Below are 25,466 nucleotides of genomic sequence, written 5' to 3' on the forward strand. Positions count from 1 at the left end.
CTGAATCACGACGTGTTTGCTTAAAAATTGATCTCTGCGACTCTGGCAAAAGGAACGCAGCGAAGAATTAATTGCGTGCGTCACGAAATATTTTAATGGCAAAACCCTCCATCATTCACGTATTTAATTCTTCCCAATCTAGCGGCTTCACATGACTGTTTACTGCCCCGGAATTCAAAGCTGCCTATTCTCACAGTTTTTTTTTTCCCTTTTACAAGCACGAATCCTCCTGGCATCTCTCCTTCCATGTCAGTGTCACTTTGCTCTGAGATCGCCTAAGCTAACACTCACTTTCAAGATAAACTGTTGAGTTTGTTTTGCGACCATCCCCGTTACTGGGTACACACACTCCGGTCCCACCCATGTATATCTGTGCTTCGAATCTCATTGATACATTTACATCTATGCAAATTCACACAACAAACATTGCCTAAGCGTGTTTGCATTCTTGACCCGATGGCTCGCGACATTTTCTAGGCAACCAAGTAACAAAATAAAAGGCCCTGCAAAACCCTTGTCGGTCTGGCTCCATCTGGGGAGAGAATAACAGTGTTACCGTTTCGAGTCTAAGTTTCCCTAAGTAATGAACTCAATAGTGTAACTGTGAAAGTTAGATGAGGCAATGTCACAGAAATGTGACAGTGGCATGCTTGGTTTTGTGGAGTCACACAGATCTATACGCATCCATTGCCTTCAGTACACAGGTTTTCCATTACTGCAAATGGGAACCGTACCGCCACGAGGAGCGATGGTGGCAAAATAAACTCAACGATGTAAGTGTTAAAGTGAGTGTCGGAAAGCGCAATACCGCTGTAAAGTGACAATTAAATGAAAAGAGGGAAGTCAAGGAGTTCAGAGAAGGCGGAAGAGACGATAACCTAGGCGAAAAGCCAGATTTGAATTCTGGGGCATAAAACACAGACAGGTGAGGGTGCTATGTATGAAAAGATGAAATGTGTTCTGCTATCAATAATATATTTTTTTCTCTTAAATGGCTCTTCAATTGTTTCGGAGAGAACAAAACAACCGCTACAGTGAGTCAAATTCCAACAGATGTTGCTGCAGTAACAATGCAGAGAACTGATGGCTATCGGATACCGGTGCCACACATGAGCGGCTACACTACTGTCTCGCTGCAGGCAAGTAGCACACCCTCACAAGTGATCAGGTTTAAATTTCTTCGAACAATTTTCCTGCGTCCTATTCCTGACAGGAACTGGAACTTGAATCCAAAAGAGACTGCTCTGATATGCTGCTATATATCGCTCGTGCCAGCTTTGAAGCTGTTGGCTACTGGTTGAAAACTATCTTTCATGCTGATTCTCCATGACACCAACGTCGTGCCTTTAAAAGGAGAAAATGCAATTCATTTCCAAACAATTCAATCAGCGAATTAGAGACTAAAAGACAGAGACGGAATCACATACCATGGACAAGTAGACTATCTGTACAGCTTTTGTATTTGTTGAGTTCTAGAACATCATCCAATATGTACCAGGTTTATCTACAAGGCTGATTTGACACCGCCACCGGAGCAGAATGAGTGATCGAGAAAGATGATTACAGAAATCTTTCTGACAACCCAGACAGATTAAATATGTGTCTAGAGTATATGCCTCGATCTCAGTGTAAAATTTGTCTAATGGTGAGAATTGCACGCACAAAATCAGAATCAGAGTCATAATCAGCTTGTTAAAGAGTGAGGCTGGAGCAAGCAATTTCAAAAATGTCAAGATTTTTCAGTTATATCACACAGAACTCATCTGCCGTAACATGGGTGCGGCAGTTGGAGAGCCTCACGGGTTTGAATTGATCATATTTAAATAAATTGAAGGGATACACGCAATTCAATCATCTAGTTCAGGGAGAACTAAGGTCCCAGAATGTCGGGAAAGCCAAAAATAATGGCTCAGCAGAAACTGCCTATTTGAATTCCCTTAAGGGCTCTTCCAAATGCTTATTTAGAATAGCCTTGCAGATTTTATGCCTACCAAATCTGGCAAGCAGCTAAGAATATATTGGTAACGCACTTTTTGACTCCACAATGCCTGTCCATCATCTAAAAGACATGATTCAGAAGTGTGACAGCGTATGCCCAACTTATCCAGGACAAAGCCCAATTGATCAGCACTCCATGGAAATACGTAAGCTTTCATTCCGTTCACTGTCGCCGCCAAGTGTGTACCACTAACAAGATGAACTGCAGCAAATCGGCTTTGTGGGAACTCCAGGCACAGCAAGCACACACCAAAACTTCCTGTAGAGCAATGAAGACCCTCTCAGCGCAGGCACATGGTCATCAGAAGGCCAATGGGAAAGGAACACTCTGAACCTGGTTTGCTGCTCTCTCAATGCACAGCGTTGCCTGCATCGTCGGCGCATGGAAATGAAATTTCAGCCGAAATGTTGCAATTCCATGAATGATATGCTGGAGACAGGAGCCGTATAATGAGCTCATCATTCATGTGACTGAAATGTCTTGTTAAATTCACCTATTAGATAGAAATTAATGGTAACCAACCGAGGATGTAATGGATTGAAGATCTGTGTTTAAGTTAAGAATCTCCTTGGGGATTCTGCACGAGAAAGAAGTGCTCAACTGGAAACCCTAAATGAGAAGCAAAATCAACTAGATAACGAAAAAAAAAAACACTTTTGAAAGACGATGAGGAATGAGTTGCAAAATCCACGGAATTGGAATCTTTATTTTCTTTGTCACATAAGAAATTAGAAAGTTGACTTTCTCCACTGAAGATAGAGTGATTGTAGAGGTTAAGAATATCAGGAACCACAAATAAAACAGTTATCAACATCCTTGGGATTACCGCTAACCAGAAAATGAACTGACAAATACTGTAGCTACAAGAGAAGGTCAGAGGCTAGAAACCCTGCAGCGAGTAAATGACCTTCTGACTCCTCAAAATCTGTTCACAACCCACAAGGATCAAGCCAGGAGTGAGGTGGAATTCTGTCCAACTGCTTGTAAGAGTGCAGCTCCATCAACACTCAAAGAAGCTTGACACCATCCAGCACAATGCAGCCCGATTAATTGGCAACCTTGCAACAAAAATCCCCTCCCTCCACCACCGACGAACTGGGGTAGCAGTGCTCATCATATACAATTAGGCTGGTCAAAGTTACCAAGGCTCCTTTGGCAGCAACTTCCAAACCAACGATCACTACCATCTAGATGGAGTAGCAGGTACATGAGAAGACCACCTACAGGATGCCCCCCGCGAAGCTACTCATCATCCAGGCTTGGAAATATATCGCTATTCCTTCACTAACGTTGTGTCCAAATCCTGGAACTCCCTACCTAACAGAACCGTGGGTATACCTATACCATGTGGACTGCAGTGATTCAACAAGGCAGCTCACCTCCAGCTTCTCGTGTCAGTTAGGGGTGGGCAATAAATGCTGGCCCAGCCTGGGGTGCCCACATCCCGTACATGAAAAGAAAAAGAAAAATGAGCATGGTTCAAAGGTGGCTTTGACAAAGAGCAGCAACGACATCACAGTTCAATCCCCTGCCATCATTTATGCATGCTCTGGATCTTCGTATGTTGGATGAATTAGTAGAGCAAGGTCGTGGATTTTTCAGTTGTGTCCTAAATGAGGAGAGTTAGGCAATGATATTCAGATGTTAATGTAGGAAATTTCAAAGCTTGGTGCCCAGGCAGCTGAAGGTACGCTCAGGAATGCTGAAACGAATATAATTTTGAATGCACGTGAGGCCAGAATTAGAGGGGCACATGTATTTACGATGGCTTGGGGGCCTCGAAGTGATTACAGACATAGGGACAAGCATGGCCATGGAGAGAATCGATAATATTGATGAGCATTTGAATCTTGAGGGGTTACTTAACCGAGTGTCAGTGTATGTCAGCGAACACGGGGTGATGGGCGAATGGGACTCGCAACGAGTCGGGACACGGACAGCATATTTAATATGGTTGCACGTTTATGGAGGGTGGAGAGTGTCAGGTCGGCCAGAAGTGCAATGAATTTTTGAGGCTACCAAGTCTTGGAAGAGAATTAAAGCATCAGTTGCGCCGAGGCAGGTGTAATAACAAGATTTGAGGTGAATTAGGGCCGCTGATATTGAGGGTGTGAGTCTGAGGTCAGAAACACTCCTGTGGGTGAAATATGACAAAAACGTTGTGAACACTGTTTCAACATCAACCAACCTCCGGGGGGAAGGATGGATTCGGTTGCGAGGGAGCGGAGTTTCTGCTACAGATGTGGAAAAAGACATCTTTATCGGTATCATAGGTATGTGCTTGGTTACTTGCCTTCGGACAAATATCACATCCAGGTTGCGAACAAGCTGTTGAAGAAACGGATGTTAAACCAGATTTCTCGGAGAAAAGATATTAAATGCTGTGCACTTTTCTAAAAGACTATCTGCAACACATGACAGGATAAAAATATCTCTTTCCAAAATACAGAGCTTAATCTTTTTAACAATGAATTTCTTACCCCATGTTCCTGTTGCAATCAGTCTGGAGCAGTAAAAAAAAGGTTACCGGCATATAGTTTTGAGTAATTCAAAGAATGAACTGTTTTGTGAAACCAACTCCCAAAACATTCGCACAGTGCGCCGATGGAGCAGCGGACTGGCGTAAAAACAAGGGAATTCTCGGAATTTGGTACAGAAAGGCACTTTGACATTGCAGCGTAGAAGCGCTGGAATTAATGAACTAATTGAATAAACAGCAAGCATTTTAAAAAATAAAACAGCCTTCAAACTGAGAGTCCGTTGGGATAGAGGATGTCCTTTTCTTTTGTTCAGATCAGTGCCAAGAATTAAGCTGAGTTCTGCTAAATTAATGCTTTGCATTTTGGATGCAGCAACCGCTGTTCTCATGGAACGTCATAGACCAGAGGCAATAAATATGTTTCTCTTTCGAAATCTGCTGCTAGACTTTCTGTGCAACCCCAACATTTTCTGTTTTCATTTTTGATTTCCAGCACGTGCAGCATCTTGGTTTTAAGTATCTGAAACTGGAGAATATCTGATGAGTTAAAAAAAAAGTTCCGACTCCGATTTGAAGCCATGGCCTTTGATTAGCCGCATTAATAACTTAAGTGTCTACGAAATGCACATTTCATTGAGAAAAAAAAATAATTTGGAAAATAATTATTTATGGGCTCCATTCAATGCAAAGCCCTGAAGTCGCAGGTTAACGAATAGGAATGCCAGCCGTTCCTGTAATAAAAATGAAAACAGAAAATGCTAGAAATACTGTGCAAGTTTGGAAGCATTTGTGGAGATGTGAAGAAGTACCTCTCATCAAAACTGACCATCAATGAGCCTGGTTTTGAGACAACAAGGACCAGTTTTAAAGCTGACATAATTATTTTGTGACAGCTTGCTGGAAGGGTGGAGCGAGCTGTCTTCAAGCTGCAGTGAGTGAGGGGATTATAAGTGTCCGTTAGTCCCGAAGTGGCGCCGTAGCCCTCTAGAGGTGAGCGTTGCGCTGTGCAGCACCAGCAACCTCAATTCACATTAAAGTAACAGCAAATGATTGAAAAAAATATATTTTGGACCCCGCGACTCCTGCTAAAAGAACGTCGTGACGAATCAATTCCGTGAAGAAATGTATTTGATGGTACATCACTCGCTCACTCAAATGTTTAATCATTTCAAATCTAGCCCCTTCACTTGTCTGTGTCAGCTGCTTCCGAATTGAAAACTCCACTCTTCTGTCAGATTTTCACTCTTTCTCTATCACTAATCACTTCCCTCCTTCCATTTCAGTGTCATTGTTCAGTAACATCGCCTCATCTAACACTGAAATTCACGTGCACACAATTTAGTTCCCAACCTTAGGAAAACATAGACAAGAAACGTCAACAACTATGTTGTTCTCTCCCCAGATGCTGCCAGACCGGCTGGGCTTTTGCAGCATTTTCCACTTTTGCTTCAGACTGCAGTGACGTATCACCTGATTTCCAGGTAAATGTCGCGAGCCAGCGGGTCGTGGCCATTCCGGAAAGCAATCCTGCTAAGACAATGCTTGGTCTGTGTGGAGTCTCACAGATCTAAATGTATCGATAAAGTTTCGAAGCATTGATATTCATTGGTGCGTAAGGTACGTGTACAAACAGCAACAGATATGGTAGCAAAACAAACTGAACGGTCTGACTTGGAATGTGAGTGTTAGAAGTGTCGATCGCACAGGAAAGTGACACTAAGATCAGGTGATGAAGGGGGATCATTGATTTTCAATGGAAGAAAAATCTGTGAGAAGAGGCGTGATTGAATTCTGGAGCAGGAAACGCAAACGCATGAAGGCATAGATTTGGGACGATTAAACATGTGAATAAGTGTTTGAGTGTTTTTTTCATGAATAATGCATCTCGATGGAATATATCTTGATTCTTGACTGCGTTCGATTAGCATCAGTCACAGAAAGCAAGATAGCTAAAGCAATTTGTGTTATGATTCTGATTCGAACCGTTGCTGCAGTGGTCAGAAGGCAGAGAACTATACGATCGCTGGGCCATATGAAGTAACAGAGATTTTATGAAGGGAATACAATGGATTTTGCCGAAATGAATTTTTAAGAAAGTATTTGACCAAGTATCAGACAAAAGGCTTCTTGGCAAAATTGAGGCTCGTGGAATGAGTTGGTATGCTGACAGCCGAGGTGAAAAACCGTTTAAAGGCAGAAAGCAACGTGACATGTTAGATGGTTGTTCCTCAAACTGGAGGGTGGTAGGCAGTGGTGTTCCCGAACAGTGTCCTCAAAATAGTGCTTTTAAATTGGAGGTTTGATAGATATTGATGATGATATCATCAATTGCAACAAAACATGGAATGGCAAATGGAATGGACAGGCAATTGTCATATGGAATTTAACATAGAAATACGTGAGGTGATGCATTTTGGCAGAAAGAATGGAAAGAAGCAACATAGGCGAAATGGCACAGTTATAAAAAGTGTGCAGGAGCATAAGTTGCTGAAGGTTCATGAAGGTGAATCTTTGCAGTTGGGGGGTCATGTCGAGAGAATAGTTGGCAAAGCGTTGGAGATGTTGGGCTTCAGAAATCAAGGTATTGAGTACAAAATTATTGAAGTTCAGCTGAACATTCAAGGGTCACTAATCTGACCACAATTAGAGTATTGTATCCAATTCTGATCAGCACATGTTAGGAGTCTAGATGAGATGCAGAGGAGTTTTAATAGCATGATCACAGGTATAAGGGGAATTAGCTGAAAGGCTAAGTTGGAGAAACCGAATTTGTTCCACTTGGAACAAAGGAGACAGAGGGGAGATTTGGCGGATTTGTATGCCTTTATGACATATTTAGATAAGATAGACATAGCAAAGTTTTTTTTTATTAACGGCCTGAGAAAAGGAGACAGAAATGCTAAGGTTTGGGTAAGAAATAGGAAAAATATGTGAAAAGGATATACCTGTGGTAGGCCTCAACATCAAAACCACTGGGCTCTCAGGTTGAAGGCTGCATTGGTTGAAAAAAAAGCTAACCGACTTCAACAGATTTAGTAATCCCAGAGATTTCCACTGTTCTTGCTGTAACTTCATTTTGGCGAATGGATATGAGAATCGAATAATTATCTGGAGTTTGTGCAAGGCTGCTCCCCACTGGTGTTCTATGCTGATTATTTCACGGAATTAACTTTACAAAGCAGTTTTTAACATTAATAATGGAATAGCGTGTAAAGTGGAAAAGTGCATTGCCCCCACCGGTAATTATTTCATTCTAGGCTGACTACAATGTTAATATAGTGCGCAATTCATTCTATAAAGAAATATACTTTTTCTTTTAGTTTGGATGATGATTTATTTTCTTTCTTCCTTATGTTGGAGCTAGCATTTTAGATAAGTGCACAGCATTGAATAAATAATTTTTTCTCCACTTTGGGACCTCTAGTATAACATGGGTCGTTTCGCCAACTTGTTCACAGACCAATGTAACAATTGTCGCACACTGTCAGCTAAATCCTGTTCTTAGGCACTAACTGAAACGAGCTTTGCCCCTGTCGCGATGATACAACTTGAAACTTGTATGCAAATGACCAAGGAGATTTTCTGCCCGGCTCTGGTGACGCAGTCGAGTCGTGCGTGTTTTGAAATTGCAGTCTTAAATGTGGAAGTTGAATTTCCACATTGAACAACTTTATTGACAGGGAAAAACATGCTTACTATGGCATCAGGTTTGGCAGTGCCTGTGGAGGTGGGCTAGGATCAATTTCCACCAAAACTAAAACGTAACTGAACAGAATAATTTTCTGTAGATTGGACCGAACCTATCCAGAGTCAACGTCTCCAATACCAACAGAAATGCTGCAAGAACTGAGCAGGTGAAGCAGCTTCGGTGAAGACAGAAACAAGGATAAGCTTTAGCTAAAATACTGCGGATGCTGCAAGTGTGAAGTAATAACTGAAAATAACAGCAAAGCACAGCAGCTCTGGCAGCATCTGTGAAGGGAGAAATCGAGTTAACATTTGAGTCCCCATGACTTCTTCAGAGGTGAAGAGAGTTGGAAAGGCAATGGAATGTTGGAATGTGGTGGGGGTGTGTCTGACGATGTGGATGGAGGGGCGCTGAGAGGATTGGGCAGATAGAGCAAACTCTTAGACCGAAATAAAAGCAGAAAAGTGCTTGGAAGACTTACACTGGCAAAATAAACTCTGTTTCCCTTCCCAAAATTGCTGCACACTGCTTACGGATTGTTTTCCCCAACAACCTCTCATTTACTTCCGACACTGACTCTATGAAAAGTTCCGCAAGAAAATTGTGCGTGCAATCGAGATGGACAATTTCGGTTGCAACCCTGCTGATACAGTGCTTGGCTGTGTGCAGTCACAGAGATCTATATATAGGAATTCCTTTCAAGGCACAGATGTGCCATTGGCGCGAATGGGCAATGTGCCGGCAGGAAAAACAATGGTAGAAAAACAAACTCAACGTTGTACGTGTGAACGAGAGTGTTAGATGAGACAATGCCGCAGTTAACTTACAACGGCATGAAGGGGGGAATTCAAGGAGGTCAGTGATTGCGGAAGGGAGATAATTCTGGGAGGGGACGTTGTTCGAATTCTGGAGCATCTAACAAAGACACGTGGGGTCGTTTGATTAAAAGGGTGAATTGTGTTTTGCCATTGAAAACTTATCTTTACATAACCGAATCTTAGGCTGTGTTTTATTAGCTGAAATAGTAGAGAGGGAAATAGCCAATGCTGTAACTCAGATTCGAACCGAGTGGTTGCAGCTAAACCGCAGAATACCGATCAATCAACCATCATGGCGCCACATTTCAGGGCAAGGAGCAATGACCAGCTGCAGAGAAGTAACACATCTTCACTACCGAGCAGCTGGAAAACAGAGCTCTCCAACAATGCGGATGCTTGAAAACTGAAACAAAAACATAAAATGCTGGAAACCTCAGCAGGTCCAACAGCATCTGTGAAAGAAAGGCAGAGTTAACGTTTCGATTCCGTATATCTCTTCTGAAGAAACTATTAGATCTGCTGAGCCTTTCCAGCATTTTCTGTTTTTGTTTCCGTGCTCTCCACCACTCGGCCAGGCGATCGCCGCGGACTTTTGATTTGAGCTTCCAAACTTCGAATCTTTCCTGTTCATTGCCCGCCGAACTCCAGGCACTGCATGGAATGGAACGAATGAAAGCACTTTCCAAACTTTTTTTCTAAGTTCGCACTTGATTGATTCTGAAATTATTAATACGGCTGTTCAAAGTCCGTGGGTCCGAATCAGAGTCGGATTTTCCAAAAGAAGATCGTCAGATATCCTCCAGCTTCATGGACATAAAAGCAAAATGTAGCACATGCAGAAAACCAGAATAAAAAATGGAATTTAAAAAATGCAGCCGCACAAGAGGTCCAGCAGCAATGTTCGAAACGGAAAATGATTTAATACTTCAATTTAACGACATTCCCTGAGAACCGAAATTGCTGCAGCCACAATGAAATACATTAATTTATCAGGAATCAGAGTAGGACTTTTCACGAAGCTGAGGAAAAAAGTTATAAAAAGCAAACCCTCCATACAACTGGGCTCTCAGATTGAGGGCTGCTTCGTTTGACAAAAAAGTCAACCAACGTCAGCTGATTTAATAATTATGGAGCTCCCCTCCCGGCTCTCTGCAACGTCATTTTGGCAAACTGATATCAGAATCCGAGACTTATCTGGTGTTTGTGCAAGCCTGCTCCCCATTGTTGTACTTTGCCGAGTGTTTCGAGGAATTAATTTTCCAAAGCAATTTATTCTATTAGCAACGAAATAATATGAAAAATGGAAAATGTGCATTGCCATTAATACCCCGGTGACTCCTTCCATCCAGATACACGGCAATATTAAAATGGTAATTTTAATTTTAATGGTCATTTTAAATAAAACAAAAACACCTCGATTTCATTTTGGAAGGTGGCTTCTTTTCCATTGTTCCCATGTTGGAGCGGGTATTTTAGAAAAATGCACATCATTGAATACATTCGTTTTTCGCTACTTTTGGGCATCTAATTTAACATCGGTTGCTTTACCAATTTGTTCACAGGCTAAAGTAACGATCGCTGTACACTGTCATCTAAATCCAGTCGTTGCGCACTGATTGAAAAGAACTGTTCTATTGCCGTGATGATACAACCTTAAACTTGTGGTCAAATAAGGGGGGAGATCTTGCGACACACACTGGTAGCGTCATCGGCTCTAACAAAGTTATGAAATGGCAGAACCAATCGCGTAAATTGAAATTCAAACTTGAACATCTTTCTTGACAGGGGAAAACATGTTTATCATGTTATCAGGTTTGGCAGTGGCTGTGTAAAAGGGGAGGAACAGTTGGGAGCCTAAATAAAGCGCAACTGAACAGAATAATTTTCTGTGGATTTCAACATAACAGTTTTCGGCGGATGGGAACGTACCTATCCAGGCTCAACGTCTCCAATGCCAACATTAATGCTGCAAGTACTGAGCAGAACAAGCAGCGACTGTGAAGACAGAAACAAGGGTAATGTTTCAGGTAAAGTAATGCTGCTGCTGCAAGCGTGAACTAAAAACTGAAATAACAGCAACGCTCAACAGCTTTGGCAGCATCTGTGAAGAGAGGAATAGAGTTAACCTTTGAGTCCGTAAGAGTCTTCTTCAGAGTTGAAGAGAGGTAGAGATGTAATTGATTCATGCTGCTTAATTGTGGCAGTGGTGGTGCGTGTGGCGATGCGGGTGCGCTGTAGTGAGAGGGTTGGCGCAAGCAGAGCAAACTCTAAGTCTGAAATTAAAGCAGAAAAGTGCTGGCAAACTTCAACTGGCAAAGTTAACTCTGATTCTCTTTCCAAAGATGCTGCCAAACAGGCAGGGTGTTTTTTTCAGCAATTTCTCTTTTCGCTTCCGACATTAACTGAATGACGAGATTCGCAGCAAAAACTCGGGAGCAAACGGGCCGAATGTTGCAACTGCAACCTTGCTCAGACAGTGCTTGCTTATGTGTCGTCACAAAGATCGAAATATAGCCATTGTTTCAAAGTACTAATGCACCATTGATGCAAATGGACAATGTGTCTGCAGGAAAAGCGACGGCAGAAAAAATATTCAACGCTGCAAGTGAGAAAGAGAGTGTTAGATGAGGCAATGCCGCAGTAAAATGCCAATGCTATAGGAGGGAATTCAAAGAGATCAGTGAATGAGGGATGGAGAAACACCTTGAAGTGGGGTGTAGTTTGAAATCTGGATCATCCAAAACAGATATCTGGGGTGCTAGACTGAAAGAATTAATTGTACTTTCACTTTAAAAACTTACGCTGCAAATTTGAACCGTCCTCCCCGTTTGTACAGCAAAAGAGAAAGAAGCAACGCCGTGACTCGGATTAGAGCCGAGGTCATTGCGTCCACAACGCAGAGTACTAACCACTATACGGACACGGCACCACCCGTCGCTGTTGGCCCGCAAATTCCAGGCATTGCATTCAATTGAGGAAATGAAAACATGTTCCAAACGTTTGTCTTCGTGGTGCTTGCCAGTCTCCATTTGCTAGACCCTTTAGGTAATAATATGTCTGTTCAAAGTCCACCGCTCCTATTCAGAGTCAGCTGTTCCAAAATAACATTGTAAGATATCCTCCAGCTTCATGGACACAAAAAGAAATCAATGCACATGTTGGAAAGCAGATACGGAAAGAGTAAATTTTATTGGTGCGCAGGAAGTCTAACAGCAGATTTCGAAAGGAAAACTGAAATAATGCTTCAGGGTTATGAAATTCCTTGTGAACGGATGTTGCTGCTGCCACAAAGCAAAAGAATGTTTTCCCAGAATCAGCGAATGACTTATCCCTGATCTGAAGTAAAACGGTATAGAAGCACACCGTAGGCCAATAGGCTCTCACATTGAAGACTACTTTGGTTGACAAGAATGATAGCCTGATTAATTTCTTTACTAACTACAGACCCCTCCTTCCGCCTCTCTGTAACGTCAATTTGGCTAATGCACATGAAAATCCGACAATTATCTCGTGATTGTACAAGTCCGCTCCCCATTGCTTCTTCTTTACTGACTGTTTCATGGAATTAGCTTTACAAAGCAACTCATTCTATTATGTATGATGGAACAAAAGTGTATTGCAGTTAGTATACCGGTGGCTCATTCTAAACTGAAATATATATCTATATATATTTTTTTTTCAGAAGGTGACTCCTTGTCCGTCGTTCCCATGTTGGAGTTACAAAAGTGCACAACATTAAATATATTAATTTTTCGTCACTTTTGGGCACCTAGTTTAACATCGGCTGCTTCATCAGCTTTTTCAAAGGCCTTAGTAACAACTTTGCACGATGTCATGGAAATCCAGTTCTTGCACACTGATTGAAAAGATCTGTTCCCCTGTCGCCGCGATGATACCAACTACGACTTGCAGTTGGAGGAAATCGGAGGTTTTATGCAACAATCTGGTAGGCCATCGGTTTGCGCCTATTTTGAAATGACATTACCACCTGCATAGGTTGAAGCTCCACCTTGAAAAGTTTTCTTGACAGGGGAATACATGTTGAATGTGTCGCCAGGTTTGGCAGTGCCTGCATAAAAAGGCGAGGAACAACTCTGAGACAAAATGAAGTGCAACCGGACAGAATAATTTTCTCTGGATTTGAAGAGAACAATTTTCTGTGAATTGGATCAAAGCTTTCCAGAACCAACGTCTCCAATGCCAACATAAGTGCTGCAAGTGCTGAGCTGATCAAGCAGCTAATGTGAAGACAGAAACAATAGTTAAGTTTAGATGGAATAATGCAAATGCTGCAATTGTGAAGTAAAAACTTAAAATAACAGAAATGCCCAGCAGCACGGGCAACATTTGTTATGGGAGAGGATAGAGTTAACAACTAAGCCCCTAAGACTCTTCATCAGTGCTGAGCAGAGGTAGAAATGTAAGGGGTTTATTCTGTTTAACTGTGGCGTAGGTAGTGCGTGTGATGATGCGGGTTTAGGGCAGAGGTTTGGCACAACAGAGCAAACGTTAAGTCTGAAATTAAAGCAGGAGTGTGATGGGAGTCTTAAACTGGCAAAGTTCAGTCTGATTTTCTTTCAAAGGATGCTGCGAGAATGCTATGGTTTTTTTCTCCCAGGGATTTCAATTTTTACTTCCAACACTGACTGAATGACAAGATTCGTAAGAAAATTTCGAGAGCAATCGGGTCGGATTTTTTCGATTTCGACCCTGCTTAGACAGTGCCTGGCTGCGTGAAGCCACAAAGATCGATGTGTAGCCAGTGCATTCAAAGCACATGTGGACCATTGGGGCGAATGGGCAACGTGCCGGCAGGAAAGTGAAGGTCAGAAAACTGAATCAGCATTGTCAGTGTGACAGAGAGTATTAGATCAGAAGTAAAACGACAATGAAATAGGAAGGAATTGAAAGATCATTGAATTGCGAAGGGAGATACATCTGAAGTGGGGTTGGGTTGAATTTTGGGTAACAAAAGAGAGACATGTGAGGTGTTAGATTGAAATTATGAATTGTGCTTTCACATTACAAACGTAAGATGCAAATTTGGACCTTCCTCCCCGTTTTTACAGCTAAGGAAGAGAAAGAAGCAATGCCATGACTTGGATTTGAACCGAGGTTACTGTGGCCACAATGCAGGGTACTAACCACAATACAATCACGGCGCCACTCATCATTGTTGGCACTAATGGCGAAGCTGCAGGCTGGTGTCATATCCTCACCACCAAACACTTCGAAAGAGGTGCTTGATCGCACAGCATTTCTCTCACAGAAGAGTGAGTTGAGTATCCAAGCTTCTAAAATGTCCTGGTGTTTGCCCGGAAATTCCAGGCATTGCATTGAATGGAGGAAATGAAAACATATTCCAAACTTTTGTCTTCCTGGTGCTTGGTAGTGTCCATTTGATAGCTCCTTAACTTAAAAATATGGCTGTTCAAAGTCCACTGCTCCGAATCAGAGTCTGCTTTTCTTAAATAACATTGTAAGATATCCTCCAGCTTCATGCAAACAAAACGAAAACACCGCAAAGGCTGGATCTCAGAAATGAAGGAGTAACTTTTACAGGTGCGCAAGAAGTCTAACAGCAGATTTCGAACGGGAAACTGATCTAATGCTTCAGGGTTATGAAATTCCCTGAGAAGGGATGTTGCTGCTGCCACAATGCAATACAATGTTTTCCCAGGAATCAGAGTAGGACTTATCCTTGTTCTGAAGTAAAAAGTTATAGATGCACAGCCTCCAGGCAAATAGGCTCTCACATTGAAGACTGCTTTGGTTGCCAAGAAAGCTTGCCCACTTCAACTGATTTACTAACTACAGAGCTCTCCTCCTGGCTCTCTGTAACGTCAGTTTGGCTAATGCATATGAGAGTCCGACAATTATCTCGTGTTTGTGCAAGTCTGCTCCCCATTGTATACTGGTGACTATTTCTAAACTGAAATATATATATCCATAATTTTTTGGAAGGTGACTTCTTTTCTGTCTCCCCATGTTGGAGTTACAAAAGTGCACAACATTGAATATATTACTTTTTCGCAACTTCTGGGCACCTAGTTTAACATCGGCTCCTTCATCAGCTTGTTCACAGGCCATAGTAACAATCGTTGCACACTGTCATCGAAATCCAGTTCTTGAGCACTGATTGAAAACATCTGTTCCCCTGTCGCTGCGATGATACCAAATGAAACATGCAGGAGAAGGAACTCGGAGGTTCTATGCAACACACTGGTAACGCCATCGGTTTGTGCGTGTTTTGAAATGGCATTACTATCTGCATAAGTTGAAATTCCACCTTGAATAGCTTTTATGAGAGCGGAATACATGTTGAATGTGCGCCAGGTTTGGCAGTGCCAGCATAAAAGGGCGAGGAATAACTCCGAGACAAAATGAAGTGCAACCAAACAGAATAATAATCTCTGGATTTGAAGAGAGCAATTTTCTGTGAATTGGAACAAAGCTTTCCAGAACCAACGTCTCCAATGGCAACATAAATGCTGCAAGTGCTGAGCTTGCTACTGTGCAGACAGAAACAAGGGGTAAGTTTAGCTCAAATAATGTGAATAGTGCAATTGTGAGGTATAAAATGAAAATAACAGAAATGACCAGCAGCACTGGCAACATTTGTTAGGAGAGAGGCTAGAGTTAACATCTGAGCCTCTAAGACACTTCATCAGTGCTGAGCAGAAGTAGAAATGTAAGGAGGTTATGCTGTTTTACTGTGGCAGAGGTGGTGCATTTGACGATGCGGGTGTAGGGCAGAGGGTTGGCACAACAGGGCAAACGTTAAGTCTGAAATTGAAGCAGGAAAGTGATGGGAGTCTTAGACTGGCAACGTTCAGTCTGATTTCCTTTCCAATGATGCTGCCAGAATGCTGTGGTTTTTTTCTCCCAAGGATTTCAAATTTTAATTCCAAGACTGACTTAATGACAAAATTCGTAAGAAAATTTCGAGAGCAATCGGGTCGGACATTCTCGATGCAAACCCTGCTTATACAGTGCCTTGTGCCTGCAGACACAAAGATCGATGTGTAGCCAGTGCTTTCAAAGGACAGGTGGACTATTGGGGTGAATGGGCAACGAGCTGGCAGGAGAGGGATGGTAGAAAAACTAACTCAACGTTGTCAGTGTGACAGAGAGTATTATATGAGACAATGCCGCAGTAAACTGACAATGAAAAAGGAAGGAATTGAAAGAGATCTGTGAATTGGGAAGGGAGATACATCTGGAGTGGGGTTGGGCTGAATTCTGGATAACAAAAGACAGACAAGTGTGGTGTTAGATTGAACATATGAACTGTACTTTCACATTAGAAACTTACGCTGCAAATTTGAACCTTCCTCCCCGATAAAGAACGGAAAGAAGCAATGCCGCAACTCAGATTCGAAACAAGGTAACTGCGGTCACAACGCAGAGTACTAACCACTATACGATCACCACGCCACACATCTCTGATGGCATTAGCAGCCAACCTGCAGGCTGGTAGCACATCCTCACCACCAAACACTTTGAAAAAAGCGCTCGATAGCATGGCAAGACTCACACAGAAAAGACAGTTGAGCATCCAAGCTTCTAAAATTTCCTGTTCTTTGCCCGCAAATTCCAGGCATTGCATTGAATGGGGGAAATGAAAACATATTCCAAACGTTTGTCTTCGTGGTGCTTGGCAGTGTCCATTTGATAGACCCTTTAGTTAATAATATGGCTGTTCAAAGTCCAGCGCTCCGAATCAGAGTTGGCTTTTCTAAAATAACATTGTAAGATATCCTCCAGCTTCATGCACACAAAACGAAAACACTGCACATGAAGGAAAGCAGAAATGGAAAGAGTAAATTTTACAGGTGTGCAGGAAGTCTAAAAGCAGATTTCGAAAGGAAAACTGAACTAATGCTTCAGGGTTATGAAATTCCCTGAGAACGGATGTTGCTGCTGCCACAAAGCAAAACAATGTTTTACCAGCAATCAGCGTAGGAGTTATCCCTGATCTGAAGTAAAAATGTTTAGAAGCACACCCTCCAAGCCAATAGGCTCTCACATTGAATACTGCTTTGGTTGACAAGAAAGATAGCCCATTTCAATTGATGTACTAACTAAAGAGCTCTCCTCCCGGCTCTCTGTAACGTCAATTTGGTGAATCCATTTGAGATTCCGACATGTATCTTGTGTTTGTGCAAGTCTTCTCCCCAATGTTTCTTCCTTACTGACTGTTTCGGGGAATTAGCTTTACAAATCAGCTCATTCTATTATGTAAAATGGAACAAAAGTGCATTGCAGTTAGTATACAGGTGACTCATTGAAAACTGCAATATATAGATATAAATATATTTTCGGAAGGTGACTTTTATTCCGTCGTTCCCATGTTGGAGTTACAAAAGTGCACAACATTGAATGTATTACTTTTCACCACTTTTGGGCACCTACTTTAACATTGGCTCCTTCATCGGCTGGTTCACAGGCCAAAATAACAATAGTTGCACACTGTCATGGAAATCCAGTTCTTACGCACTGATTGAAAAGATCCGTTTCCCTGTCACCGCGATGACAACTAAAACTTGCAGGAGAAGGAACTCGGAGGTTTTATGCAACACTCTGGTAGCGCAATCGGTTCACACGTACTTTGAAATGACATTACCAGCTGCATAAGTTGAAGTTCCACCTTGAAAAGCTTTTTGACAGGGGAATACATGTTGAATGTGACGCCTGGTTTGGCAGTGACTGCATAAACGGGCGAGGAACAAGTCCGAGACAAAATGAAGTGCAACAGAACAGAATAATTTTCCCTGGATTTGAAGAGAACAGTTTTCTGTGAATTGGAACAAAGCTTCCCAGAACCAGCGTCTCCAATGACAACATCAATGCTGCAAGTGCTGAGGTGATCAAGCAGCTACCTTGAAGACAGAAGCAAGGAGTAAGTTGAGAGATAAAATAATGCAAATCCTGCAATTGTGATGTAAAAACTCAAAATAACAGAAATGCCAAGCAGCACTGGCAACATTTGTTACGAGAGATGATAGAGTTAACATCTGAGCCCCTAAGACTCTTCATCAGTGCTGAGGAGAGGTAGAAATGTCAGAAGCTTATGCTGTTTAACAGTGGCGCAAGTGGTGCGTGTGATGATGCGGGTGTAGGGCAGAGGTTTGGCGCAACAGGGCAAACTTTAATTCTGAAATTAAAGCAGGAATGTGCTGGGAGTTTTCGACTGGCAGAGTTCAGTCTTATTTTCTTTCCAAAGATGCTGCCAGAAAACTACGGCTTTTTTCTCCTGAGGATTTCAATTTTTACTTCCAACGCTGACTGAAAGACAAGATTCGTAAGAAAATTTCGAGAGCAATCGGGTCGGGCTTTTTCGATGTCGGCCATGCTTATACAGTACCTGGCTGTGTGCAGTCACAAAGATTGGTGTTTAGCCAGTGCTTTCTAAGCACAGCTGGAACATTGGGGCGAATGGGCAATGAGCTGGCAGGAAAGCGACGGTAGAAAATCTAACTCAGCGTTGTCAGTGTGACAGAGACTATTAGATGAGACAATGCTGCAGTAAAATGCAAAGAAATAGGATGGAATTCAAAGAGATTGGTGAATTGGGAAGGGGGATACATCTGGAGTGGGGTTGGGTTGAACTCTGGATAACAAAAGACAGACAAGTGGGGTGTTAGATTGAAATTATGAATTGTGCTTTCACATTACAAACTTGCGCTGTATAGTTGAACCTTCCTCCCCATTTTTCCAGCGAAAGATCAGGAAGAAGCATTGCCGTGACTCAGATTCGAAAAGAGGTTACTAGTGCCACAACGCAGAGAACTAACCACTGTACGATCGCGGCACCACCCGTCACGGTTGGCATGGACAGTCAAACTGCAGGCTGGTAGCACATCCACACCACCAAACACTTCGAAGAAAGCGCTCAATCGAGAGCCAAGAATGTCGCAGAAATGTGAGTTGAGTATCCAAGCTTCTAAAATTTTCTGTTCTTTGCCCGCAAATTCCAGGCATTACATTGAATAGACGAAATGATAACATATTCCAAACGTTTGTCTTCGTGCTGCTTGGCAGTGTCCATTTGATTGACCCTTTAGTTAATAATACGGCTGTTCAAAGTCCACCGCTCCGAATCAGAGTCGGCCTTTCTAAAATAACATTGTAAGATATCCTCCAGCTCCATGCAGACAAAACGAAAACACTGCACATGCTGGAAAGCAGAAATGGAAAGTGTAAATTTTACAGGTGTGCAGGAAGTCTAACAGCAGATATCGAAAGGAAACCTGAACTAATGCTTCAGGGCTATGAAATTCTCTGAGAACGGATGTTGCTGCTGCCACAAAGCAAAACAATGTTTTAACAAGAATCATCATAGGACTTATCCCTGATCTGAAGTAAAAAGGTATAGAAGAACACGCTCCAGGCCAATAGGCTCTCACATTGAAGACTGTTTTGGTTGACAAGAAAGAAAGCCCACTTCAATTGATTTTGTAACTACAGAGCTCTCCTCCCGGCTCTCTGTAACGTCAATTTGGCTAATGCATATGACATTCCGACATGTATCTCGTGTTTGTGCAAGTCTGCTCCCCATTGTTTCTTCTTTAATGACAGTTTTGGGGAATTAGCTTTGCAAATCAGCTCATTCTATTACGTAAAATGGAACAAAATTGCATTGTAGTTCCTATACCGGTGACTCATTCTAAACTGAAATATATATATACATATATTTTTGGAAGGTGACCTCTTTTCCGTCGTTCCCATGTTGGAGTTACAAAAGTGCACAACATTGAATATATTACTTTTCGCCACTTCTGGGCACCTAGTTTAACATCGTCTCCTTCATCAGCTGGTTCACAGGCCATAGTAACAATTTTTGCACACTGTCATTGAAATACAGTTCTGGCACACGGATTGAAAAGATACGTTCCCCTGTCGCCGCGATGATACCAGTTAAAATTTGCAGGAGAATGAACTCGGAGGTTTTATGCAGAGCTCTGGTAGCACCATCGGTTCGCTCATATTTTGAAATGACGTTACCAGCTGCATAAGTTGAAGTTCCACATTGAAAAGTTTTCTTGCGAGGGGAATACATATTGAATGTGTCGCGAGGTTTCGCAGTGCCTCCATAAAAGGGCGAGGAACAACTCCCAAACAAAATGATGTGCAACCGAACAGAATAATTTTCTCTGGATTTGAAGAGAACAATTTTCTGTGAATTGGAAAAAAGCTTTTCAGAACCAACGTCTCCAATGACAATATAAATGCTGCAAGGACTGAGCTCATCAAGTAAGTTCAGCTAAAATAATGCGAATGGTGCAATTGTGAAGTAAAAACTGAAAATAACAGAAATGCCCCGCAGCACTGGCAACATTTGTTACGAGAGAGGATAGAGTTAACATCTGAGCCCCTAAGCCTTTTCAACAGTGCTGAGGAGAGTTAGAAATGTAAGGGGTTAACGCTGTTTAACTGTGGCAGAGGTGGTGCGTTTGATAATGCCGGTGCAGGGCAGAGTGTTGGCGCAACAGAGGAAACTTTAAAACTGAAATTAAAGCAGGAATGTCCTGGGAGTCTTAGACTGGCAAAGTTCAGTCTGTTTTTCTTTCCAAAGATGCTGCCAGAATGCTACGGTTCTTTTTGCCAAGGATTCCAATTTTTATTTCCAACACTAACTGGATGACAAGATTCATAACAAAATTTCGAGAGCAATCGGTGGGTCTTTTTGAATTTCGACCCTGCTTAGCCAGTGCCTGGCTGCGTGCAGCCACAAAGATCTGCGTGTAGCCGGTGCTTTCAAAGCACAGGTGGAGCACTTGGGGCGAATGGGCAACGTGCCGGCAGGAAATTGACGGTCGAAAAACTAAATCAGCCTTTTCAGTGTGACAGAGAGCATTAGATGAGGCAATACGGTAGTAAAATGACAATGAAATAGGAAGGAATTGAAAGAGATCAGTGAATTGGGAAGGGAGATACATCTGGAGCAGAGTTGGGTTGAATTTTGGATAACAAAAGACAGACATGTCGGCTGTTAGATTGAAATTAATAATTGTGCTTTCACATTACAAACTTAACCTGCAAATTTGAATCTTCCTCCCCATTTTTCCAGCTAAAGAACAGAAAGAAGCAATGCCACGACTCGGATTTGAGCCGAGGTTACAGCACCCACAATGCAGGGTACTAACCACTATATGATCACGGCTCCACTCATCGCTGTTGGCACTAATGATGAAGCTGCAGGCTGGTAGCACATCCTCACCACCAAACACTTCGAAGAAAGCGCTCGATCGCACAGCAAGCCCCTCGCAAAACAGTGAGTTGGACATCCAAGCTTCCAAAATTTCCTGTTCTTTGCCCGCAAATTCCAGGCATTGCATTGAATGGAGGAAATGAAAACATATTCCAAACGTTTGTCTTCGTGGTGCTTGGCAGTGTCCATTTGATAGACCCTTTAGTTAATAATACAGCTGTTCAAAGTCCACCGCTCCGAATCAGAGTCGGCTTTTCTAACATAACATTGTATTATATCCTCCAGCTTTATGCACATAAAACGAAAACACTGCACATGCTGGAAAGCAGAAATGGAACGTGTAAATTTTATTGTTGTACAGGAAGTCTAACAGCAGATTTGGAAAGGAAAACTGAATTAATGCTTCAGGGTTATGATATTCCCTGAGAATGCATGCTGTTACTGCCTCAAAGCAAAACAATGTTTTACCATGAATCAGCGCAGGACTTAGCCCTGATATAAAGTAAAAAGGTATAGAAGCACACGCTCCAGGCCAATAGGCCCTCACGTTGAAGACTGCTTTGGTTGACAAGAAAGATAGCACACTTCAATTGATTTACTAACTACTGAGCTCTCCTGCCGACTCTCTGTAACGTCAATTTGGCGAATGCATATGAGATTCCGACATGTATTTCATGTTTGTGCAAGTCTGCTCCCCATTGTTTCTTCTTTACTGATTGTTTCGGGGAATTAGCTTTACAAAGCAGCTCATTCTATTACGTAAAATGGAACAAAAGTGCATTGCAGTTTGTATAACGGTGACTCATTCAAAACTGAAATATATATATACATATATATTTTCAGAAGGTGAATTATGTTCCGTCGTTCCCATGTTGGAGTTACAAAAGTGCACAACGTTGAATATATTACTTTTTCGCCACTTTTGGGCACCTAGTTTAACATCGGCTCCTTCATCAGTTTGTTCACAGGGCATTTTAACAACCGTTGCACACTGTCATGGAAATCCAGTTCTGGCGCACGGATTGAAAAGATCCGTTCCCCTGTCGCCGTGATCATACCAACTAAAACCTGCAGGAGAAAGAACTCGGAGGTTTTCTGCAACACTCTGATAGTGCCATCGGTTCGTGGGTATTTTGAAATTGCCAGCTGCATAAGTTGAAGGTCCACTTTGAAAAGCTTTCTTGACAGGGGAATACATGTTGAATGTGTCGGCTGGTTTGGCAGTATCTGCAAAAACGGACGAGGAACAACTCCGAGACAAAATCTAGCGTAACTGAACAGAATAATTTTCTCTGGATTTGAAGAGAAAATGTTTCTGTGAATTGGAACAAAGCTTTCCAGAAACAACATCTCCAATGACAACATAAATGCTGCAAGTGCTGAGCTGATCAAGCAGCTACTGTGAAGACAGAAACAATGGGTAAGTTGAGATAAAATAATGCGAATGCTGCTATTGTGAATTAAAAACTGAAAATAACAGAAATGCCCAGTAGCACGGGCAATGTTTGTTACGAGAGAGGATAGAGTTAACATCTGAGCCCCTAGGACTCTTCAACATTGCTGAGGACAGGAGGAAATGTAAGGGGTTTATTCCGTTTAACAGTGGCGGAGGTGGTGCATATGATGATGCGGGTGCAGGGCAGAGAGTTGATGCAAGAGAGCAAACGTTAAGCCTGAAATTAAAGCAGGAATGCGCTGGGAGTCTTAGACTGGCAAAGTTCAGTCTGATTTTCTTTCCACAGATGCTGCCAGAATGCTATCGTTTTTTCTCCCGAGGATTTCAATGTTTACTTCCAACACTGACTGAATGACAAGACTCGTAAGAAAATTTTGAGAGCAATTGGGTCGGTCTTTTTCAATTTTGACCCTGCTTAGATAGTGCCTGGCTCCGTGCAGCCGCAAAGATCGATGTGTAGCCAGTGCTTTGAAAGCACATGTGGACCACTGGGGCGAATGGGCAACATGCCGGGAGGAAAGTGACGGTCGAAAAACTAAATCAGCGTTGTCAGTGTGACAGAAAGTATTAGATGAGACAATACCGTATGAAAATGAGAATGAGCTAGGAAGGAATTGGAAGAGCTCAGTGTATTGGGAAGCGAGATACATCTGGAGTGTGGTTGGGTTGAATTCTGGATAAAAAAGCCAGACATGTGGGGTGTTAGATTGAAATTATGAATTGTGCTTTCACATTACAAACTTACGCTGCAAATTTGAACCTTCCTCTCCATCACTCCAGCTAAATACGAGAAAGAAACTTTGCCATGACTCGGATTTGAACCGAGGTTACTGCGACCACCACGCAGTGTACTAACGACTATACGATCATGGCGCCACTCATCGCTGTTGGCTCTAATGGCAAAGCTGCAGTGTGTTAGCACATCCTCACCACCAAACACTTCGAAAAAGGCGCTAGGTCGCACGGCAAGCCATTCACAGAAGAGTGAGTTGAGCATCCAAGCTTCCAAAATTTCCTGTTCTTTGCCCGCAAATTCCCAGCACTGCATTGAATGGAGGAAATAAAAACATATTCCAAACGTTTGTCTTCGTGGTGATTGGCAGTGTCCATTTGATAGACCCTTTAGTTAATAATATGGCTGATCAAAATCCAGTGCTCCGAATCAGATTCTGGTTTTCTTAAATAACATCGTAAGATATCCTCCAGCTTCATGCACACAGAACAGAAACATTGCACATGCTGAAAAGCAGAAATGGAAAGAGTAAATTTTACAGGTGCACAGGACGTCTAACAGCAAATTTCGAAAGGGAAACTGATCTAATTCTTCAGGGTTATGAAATTCCCTGAGAACGGATGTTGCTGCTGCCACAATAAAAACAATATTTTCCCCGCAATCAGCGTACGACTTATCCCTGATCTGAAGTAAAAAGTTATAGATGCGCTCCCTCCAGGCCAATAGGCTCTCACATTGAAGACTGCTTCGGTTGACAAGAAAGATAGCCGACTTCAACTGATTTACTAACTACAGAGCTCTCCTCCCGGCTCTCTGTATCGTCAATTTGGCTAATGCATATGAGATTCCGACATGTATTTCGTGTTTGTGCAAGTCTGCTCACCATTTTTTCTTCTTTACTGACATTCCGGGCAATTAGCTTTACAAAGCAGCTCATTCTATTACGTAAAATGGAACAAAAGTGCATTGCAGTTAGTATAACGGTGACTCATTCAAAACTGAAATATATATATACATATACATTTTCAGAAGGTGAATTATTTTCCGTCGTTCCCATGTTGGAGTTACAGAAGTGCACAACATTGAATATATTACTTTTTCGCCAGTTTTGGGCACCTAGTTTAACATCGGCTCCTTCATCAGTTTGTTCACAGGGCATTTTAACAACCGTTGCACACTGTCATGGAAATCCAGTTCTGGCGCACGGATTGAAAAGATCCGTTCCCCTGTCGCCGTGATCATACCAACTAAAACCTGCAGGAGAAAGAACTCGGAGGTTTTCTGCAACACTCTGATAGTGCCATCGGTTCGTGGGTATTTTGAAATTGCCAGCTGCATAAGTTGAAGGTCCACTTTGAAAAGCTTTCTTGACAGGGGAATACATGTTGAATGTGTCGGCTGGTTTGGCAGTATCTGCAAAAACAGACGAGGAACAACTCCGAGACAAAATCTAGCGTAACTGAACAGAATAATTTTCTCTGGATTTGAAGAGAAAATGTTTCTGTGAATTGGAACAAAGCTTTCCAGAAACAACATCTCCAATGACAACATAAATGCTGCAAGTGCTGAGCTGATCAAGCAGCTACTGTGAAGACAGAAACAATGGGTAAGTTGAGATAAAATAATGCGAATGCTGCTATTGTGAATTAAAAACTGAAAATAACAGAAATGCCCAGTAGCACGGGCAATGTTTGTTACGAGAGAGGATAGAGTTAACATCTGAGCCCCTAGGACTCTTCAACATTGCTGAGGACAGGAGGAAATGTAAGGGGTTTATTCCGTTTAACAGTGGCGGAGGTGGTGCATATGATGATGCGGGTGCAGGGCAGAGAGTTGATGCAAGAGAGCAAACGTTAAGCCTGAAATTAAAGCAGGAATGCGCTGGGAGTCTTAGACTGGCAAAGTTCAGTCTGATTTTCTTTCCACAGATGCTGCCAGAATGCTATCGTTTTTTCTCCCAAGGATTTCAATGTTTACTTCCAACACTGACTGAATGACAAGACTCGTAAAAAATTTTGAGAGCAATTGGGTCGGTCTTTTTCAATTTTGACCCTGCTTAGATAGTGCCTGGCTCCGTGC

This window comes from Carcharodon carcharias, chromosome 19 (genome assembly GCF_017639515.1).
Source record: "Carcharodon carcharias isolate sCarCar2 chromosome 19, sCarCar2.pri, whole genome shotgun sequence".
NCBI classification, from domain to species: Eukaryota; Metazoa; Chordata; class Chondrichthyes; order Lamniformes; family Lamnidae; genus Carcharodon; species Carcharodon carcharias.